Below are 7,662 nucleotides of genomic sequence, written 5' to 3'. Positions count from 1 at the left end.
CCTTGAGGAACAGTAAAACACGTGAAATCTTTAGAAAATCTATTTGGCTCAGTTTTAAAAAAAAACCTCTTTTGAAAATATCTTTTTCAACAGTTAGCAAATGAATGCGAAAAAGATAGTGGAAAACAGGGATAGTGCAAAGTCAGCACGTAAGTCACCCCTCTGGGCACAACACTCCATTAACAAATAACCACCAGGGTATCTGGTAAACAGTAACAAGATTGTAGCATGGATGCCAATGAAATGAGGAGTGTCTGAATGTCATTGACACGTAATACAAACAGGAACCAATGCATGAGTGCAATGCACATGCATATGACCGCTGCGGCGTGCACCCGAGCCATCCATATTTAACGTGCGACGGCGCTCACATGGGCGTGTGTACTTGAACTCCGGAGGGCTCCTAAGCCCAAGCGCAATAATCAAGCCATTCTCGTGGCATCAACCAGGGCCCTCGGCCTCAATATCAATACAGACCAGCTACGAGCGCGCAGCCGTAGACCAACCTACAACCAGAAATCACTATAACACTGCTCGCGGCGCGCAGCTCGGATCCACTGCTCAGCCAGAAATGCAACATAAGCCACTTGGGCAATATTTAAAAAATAATAGTTCTCAGCTCGAAACGTCAAGTAAAAGTTGTTTAAGCTTTCAAATCTATAAAAATGGCCTGAAGTATATGCAAAAACGGTATTAAAGACCCTAGACCGCTAGATCAAATAATATGCATAGTAATGCGAAAAACAGTGATATCGAATCCCTGAAGATTCACATAGTTGGCACGAAGCCCAAACATGCAATCGCCCAAATTACGATGATAACAAGTAGTTTCAGTCAAATACGCAATAAAAATCAACAGCCGGTGACAGACCAAGTCACAATCCTCAACGGTGCTCTACCCCACGCTCACATCCAGTGCAAGTCACCTCAATACAAGCACTATATGATGTGCAAATCCGGGGGTTCAAACCCTCAGGATATCATTTACAAGTATTACTCACCTTGACCAGTGAAATCTCTAGCTTCGCGACGCCTCTTGCCCCTCAAACTAGCCTCCCGCGCGTCGAATCTATCAAAATCATGAGCGAATACATCACAATATGCTAAGGGAACAATACCCAATCGAAACAATGAAAATTAGCGAAAATCTCGAACTAGCAAAACCCGAGCCCCGGGCCACTTCTCGGAAAATCACAAAACTCACATTACCGGATTCTTCGTCTCGCCACGAGTCCATACATACCAAGAACTCCCAAATCCGAGCTCGAATGACCTATCAAATCCCAATTTGAAATATCAAAAACTCAAGCCCTAGCTTTACCCTTTTTGATGAAATTTCAACCAATTTCCATGTTAAATCTATCATAATCATCGTGTATTTAGGCCAAGGAACTTACCTCCATTCAGTCCTCCTTGAATCCCTCTTCCATTTGTCCCAAAGAGCTCTCAAAATACTCAAGAATGGAGGAAAATGGTCCAAGCTTCGCGATGAAATAATATAAAAAAAACCCTTCTACCCAGGTAAAATTTACTCTATGCGAACGTGGTCAACACCCCGCGTTTCGCGATGAATAGAAAATCATTGACCAATATTAACTCTCTTCGCGAACGCGGTGACCAACCCGCGAACACGAACTTCAGGAGCCACAATACGCCGAACGCGCCCCCAAAGCACACGAACGCCGATGAACTAAACTCAGGGCAACTTCCTTCTACGACGTTCGCAGAAAACAACCTCGCAATCGCGATGCTTTGCCTTTCAGAACTACGCGAACGCGACCCTACGCCACGCGAACGCAAAGACCAAATTTCCATGCCTCAAATTCCCTCTAACGCGTTCGCGACATCACCCATGCCGAACGCAAAGAGCAATTTCTCTGCAACACAAATAGTTGAACCTGCAATCTTTAAGTCCAAAAATGGTCCGGTTGACCATCTGAAACCACCCCGAGGCCCCCGGGACCTCAACCAAAGGTACCAACACATCTTAAAATATTATTCAAACTTGTTCCAATTCTTCAAAACACATCACAAACGCTAAAACCATTAATCACATCGGATTCAACCTAAGTTTCTTAAAAACTTCCGAAATAACGCATTCGATCAAAACCCAACCAAACGGCGTCCGGATGACCTGAAATTTTGCACACACATCACAAATCACATAACGAAGCTACAGCAACTCTCAGAATTCCATTCTGACCCTCAGATCAAAATCTCACCCATCAACCGGAATTCGCCAAAATACTAACTTTGTCAATTAAAGCCTAATTCTACACCGGACCTCCAAAATACAATTCCGATCACACTCCTAAGTCACAAATCATCCCTGAAGCTAACCGAATCACCGGAAATCACATCCGAGCCCTCTAACTCATAAGTTAACGTCCGGTTGACTTTTCCAACTTAATCCTTCTTAAAAAGAGACTAAGTGTCTCATTTTCTACCAAAGCCAAATCCAAATCAACTGTAACACACCAAATACTGATTATGAAACATGAAGAAGCATAAAACGGGGAAAACGGAGCAGTAACACATGAGACGACCGGTCGGTCGTCACATCCTCCCCAACTTAAATCAACGCTCGTCCTCGAGCGTACCAGAAGTTGTCCTAGAAGCCAACCAATAGCTAAATAACCTTACCCAAGATATACCCGAGGTAATCCCACGTCACCCTATCTCATATAGGTCGACAACCAAGATGCGAAAATTACCCAATCCAGTCTAGCCCATAATTCATAGAACTACCTTTTCACTTCTGAAACCATCAATACGATCAAAACCTCACACCTATACTTTGAATAGTCCCAACCAGCTGTAATAACCCATACTTGCAACCTCCGTGAAATCATATGATATACTACATAACCCAAACACTCGAACGATAACTTCCATCCATAGCAGTTGCCCACAAACACGCCGAATACGGTAGGAAACTCTTATTTAGTAAAGTCTATTCTACACTTCATATACTGCCAACCATAAATGAAACACGCGATAAACCGCAACCATTTCTCAGAATCAACCATCATGAAGCCACTTCTCTTTGGGACTAATACCACAACAGATTTCCGGGCTGAATCTCGATGTTATTCCTTCGAACAAGCCTGAAACCAAAATATGTTCGTATTCACTAGTGACTCCAACGATCCCTCGAACCCAACACACCATTCTGGTGATATGACACCTCAATACAGGCCTAAGCCAAACCTTCTGACTTACACGCACCAATAAAACGGTCTGAACACACTCAAATCATGGAAAAAATGACTCAACGAAAGGGTTGTACCTCAAGCTCGTCCGTACCATCACAACACAAAAGTGAGAACCCTGTCTCACAATCGTAGAAATAGAACACTGAATCTACCACCGAAAGGTATTTCCCACGTGGCCTCACCAAAGTGCATCCTATCCCAACAAACTGTACACATGAAACACCTCAAGTCACTATGCTCAATCGACAAGCCACACACAATTTGATGTCTGAAACCAAAAGCAATTCATTACACCCACGGTGAAACAAAATAACATACGACACGAACCGATATGTAACGACCCGACCGCGCGTTTTGAGTACTAGCGCTCCGTTCAGAAGTCGAAGGCCATGAACAGCTTCATTTCAGGTATTTGACTTGTACGATGGTCGGAATTAAGTTTTCAGGAAGTTCAAAGTTAATTTAGAAAGAGGAATTCTCATTTCAGAAGCTTAAGTTTGAAAGAATGAACTAGGATTGGATTTTGAGTAAACAACCTCGAATCGGGATCCGAAGGTTCCAGCAGGTTCGTTTGAGATTTCGGACTTGGGCGTATGCCCGGTTTTGAGTTGGGAAAACCGGGGAGTGTTTTGGCGCTATTGTGGAAGTTAGCATTTTTAGAGGGAATTTATAAGTTTTGGTTTTGAAGAGCATTTCGGGGTTATCAATGTCCGTTGGTATTTCGAGACTGGGAGTACTCCGTTGATGTGATTCTGGAGTTGGGAGCGCGATCGGAAGTGAATTCGGAGGTCCGTAGACCATTTTGAAGCCATTTGGCTAAAGATTAGGAAATTTGAAGGTTTTGAGGAGTTTGACCGGAGGTTGACTTTTCGATATCGGGGTCGGAATCCAATTCCGGAAGTTGGAGGTAGGTCCGTAATGTCAAATATGACTTGTGTGGCAAAATTTGAGGTCAATCGGACGTGATTTGATAGGTTTAATCATCGAAAATAGAAGTTAGGAAAGTTCAAAGTTTTAAAGCTTGAATTGGGGTGTAATTCATGATTTAGCGTTGTTTGATATGATTTAAAGCTCGAGCAAGTCCGTAATGAGTTTTGGGATTGGTTGGTATGATTGGTTGGGGTCCCGGGGGGCCTCGGGTGAATTCGGGTGGTGTTAACGGATCAAAAAATGGGATTTTTTGGAAGAAATATGCAACGGATCGGTATAATCGCTTCTGCGGAAATGGGATCGCACAAGCGGCCCGCAGAAGTGGGGAAGAAGCCGCAGAGAGCGAGAATAGGGCGAGGGCAGCCCAGGACGCAGAAGCGGCACTTTGAACGCTGATGCGGAACCGCAGAAGCGGTTGGCTAACCGCAGAAGCGGAAAGCCTGAAGCGATGGAACCGCAGAAGGCGGTAAGCGGTCCGAAAGAAGGCGGGACCGCGGAAGCGGAGAGATTTCCGCTGAAAGCAAAAATAGCTGGGTAGTGAGGTTGTTTTAAGTCGGATTTTGATTCATTTCTCCAATTTTTCATGGCTTGGGGGCGATTTTTGGAGAGCTTCAAAGAGGAATTTTCGTTGTCAATGTTAAGGTAAGTTATTCCCACCTATTATAAACTAAATACATTGATTATGTATGAGATTAAGCATGGAAATTAGTGTAAATATTGGGGTTTTTTGGTTGGAAACCAGAAGATTATAATCTTGGATATAGCCACATTTTGAGTATGGAATTAGGAGAAAATTACATATTAGAGTTCCCAAGGTCATGGGTACCTTTATCTTCGAAAAATTTCGGATTCCGGGCATGTGGGCCCGAGGGCATTTTGGTCAACTTTTACGGGTTAGGGAAATTGTTATAAATTGAGTGTAAAGTATAGTTGAGCATATATTAATGGATTTGGTGTGATCATTGGCTAGTTTGGTGCGTTGTGCGTTGGTTCAAGCCTTCGGAAGGATGTAGAATGCCGGTTGCGAGTCTTAGGAGCAAGGTGAGTCTCCTTTCTAATTCTGTGAGGGGGAAATTACCCCATAGGTGAGTTAAATTGATTATGTGCTCCTAGTTGTGGGGGCTACGTGCGCACGAGGTGACGAGAGTCCGTGCGTAGCTACTATTATGCTATTGCCTGGGTAGTTTAGGACCCAAAGCATGTTAATTGTAAATTAATTGTGAAATCATAAATGGCTTGAATTGCTTATATCACATTAATTTAGTAATTGGATTTTTCTAAAAGACATAAGCTTCGTTTTCTCAAACTATTAAAGAGGATTGGCCTTCCTTGGATAATTGCTCTATGTGACTTCATGACTGACTGTTTGTCTGTGTGTGTTTATTTTGGAACAGGCCGAACGCCTCGGCAGATTAATAGATGCATCTATAGGCGCGCCATCGACCCTCGGCAAGTGCACATTTATTTCTGTTGGAGCGGGCCGACGCCTCGGTATGATTTGCGCATGCTTGTACTGCTGCCTGGAACTTAATTAAATTGTTGTTGCCTTTCATGGCTTAAAAATATTCGGAATATATTTAAAAAGGAAATTCTGGGAGATTTCTTATAAAAGAATTAATTGATTATTTGTTTCCTTCTAGTTGGACTAAAATCATGTTGATAGAATAAACCCACTGGTTAGTATGTATATATATTAAAGAGGAACCATTATTGGACCATTTGGAAGTGTCAGAGTTGACCATCTCGTCTCTACCCCTCCGGGATTAGGCAGGATACTTACTGAGTACACGTTGATTACGTACTCATACTACACTTCTGTGCATTTTTGTTGCACAGGTACATGATACATTAGCGGCCTATCGGCGCAGCAGCACGGACGATTCAGGGACTAGGTGAGTTGCAGTATGCAAGGCGACCCGTAGCTCTTTAAAGTCCCTTTCTAGTAACTGTATTTCTTTTCCGTCCATTGTATTCCGGACTGAAGTTGTGTTGTATTTATATCCTATTCAGTAGTTGCTCATGCACTTATGACACCGGGTTTCTGGGATGGTTTCAGCAAACTTTGTACTAATTATTATTATTATTTAAGTTTGAATTCAAGAAATGATCTTTATTTATGTAAAACGGAAGGAAAAACCTTAGATTTTCAAAAGTATTAAAAGAGGAATTAATTGGTAATATAGTTGGCTAGCCTGACAGTGGTGTCTGGCGCCATCACGACCCTAGTGGATTTGGATCGTGACAACATGGTATCAGAGCTCTAGGTTCCCGTCGGTCTCACGAGTCATGAGCAAGTCTAGTAGAGTCTCGCGGATCGCTACGGAGACGTCTGTACTTATCCTCGGGAGGCTGCAAGACTGTTAGGAGTACTTCCCTTTTTGATTTCCTTATCGTGCGGTTCAATTCCTTTGAGGCTTATGCCTTTGATTCCTTCCCACTCAATCTTACGCGACGCGAGCGCTTGTTATAAATCGAAAAATTGAAGGATTGCAATGGCACTACAAATGTGGTACGGGATGATTTACCCGGTATAGTTGATTGGACTATTATAGTCACATTGCGGAGGGATATTCTATTGTTTTAGCTCCGTAGCAGAACTTCTGAGAGCCTTGAGGCTAGGCACAGGTTTCCATAATGCTTATGAGCGACTATCCCGCGGTATTGTTGCGATGGTGGGATGTTTGCCCACGTGTCGGGGCAGTGAATGACTTGAAAGGAGGTTTACTCAGTGTGTAATCAATGGAGTTAGTATTTTATTCCCGACAGGGGGAAAGCCAATCGAGATAAGGATGGCCAGACGTGAACTAGTGGGAGTAATGAAACGTGGTAATTGCAAGCGTGAAGGAGTTCTCTTCTTTATTGGGGTGTTGTTGTCCTAATTGGACGTATTAAGTTTGTTGATGTTATTATCTGCTACAATTCGCCTTATGGCGGGATATTGTGAAATGCTTTTGAAGATGCAACCGTCATATATCGCGGGATGCGGTGGTTTAGGATTTAATCAGTGTTTCAAATGTTGACGGTTCGATAAAGATGACCTTCAGATGGGGTTTTAGTCAGTAGCGATTTGTGGATTCAGGTGCTATGAAGATAAATTTTATTAAGACAACGACTGAGCAACAAAAGATGAGGAGGACATATGGGAAGTGTCAGGCAGAGTTTTAAAACTTCTAAAAGGCCAGGCTTAGGGAGCGCAGGCCGAACAGTTGGTTAAAGGAGTGAGTTTGCCCAAAGTGGGAGAGTGGCGGGGCTGTATAGGGCCTAGTAGTAGGATGACTACGCACCTAAGGATAGTTTGGAAGGATCTGGGATTTTAGCGACAGGCAATGGAAGTCGGTAGATTAATTTGAAGCATTGTGTTGTTATACGGCAGGAGATTGGATATGGCGGAAAGGAGCTGCATGAAGTGAAGAAAGACGTAGCATGACTTTGAAGTGAAAGGATGTTGTCGCACAATTAATGGATGTCCACAAGGGGTGAATGGACTCGTGAAGCTGGAGAGTGAGCTCAGACTCAG

Source organism: Nicotiana attenuata, unplaced genomic scaffold (assembly GCF_001879085.1).
Source record: "Nicotiana attenuata strain UT unplaced genomic scaffold, NIATTr2, whole genome shotgun sequence".
Lineage (NCBI taxonomy): Eukaryota > Viridiplantae > Streptophyta > Magnoliopsida > Solanales > Solanaceae > Nicotiana > Nicotiana attenuata.
Note: the sequence above shows the minus strand (reverse complement) of the source record.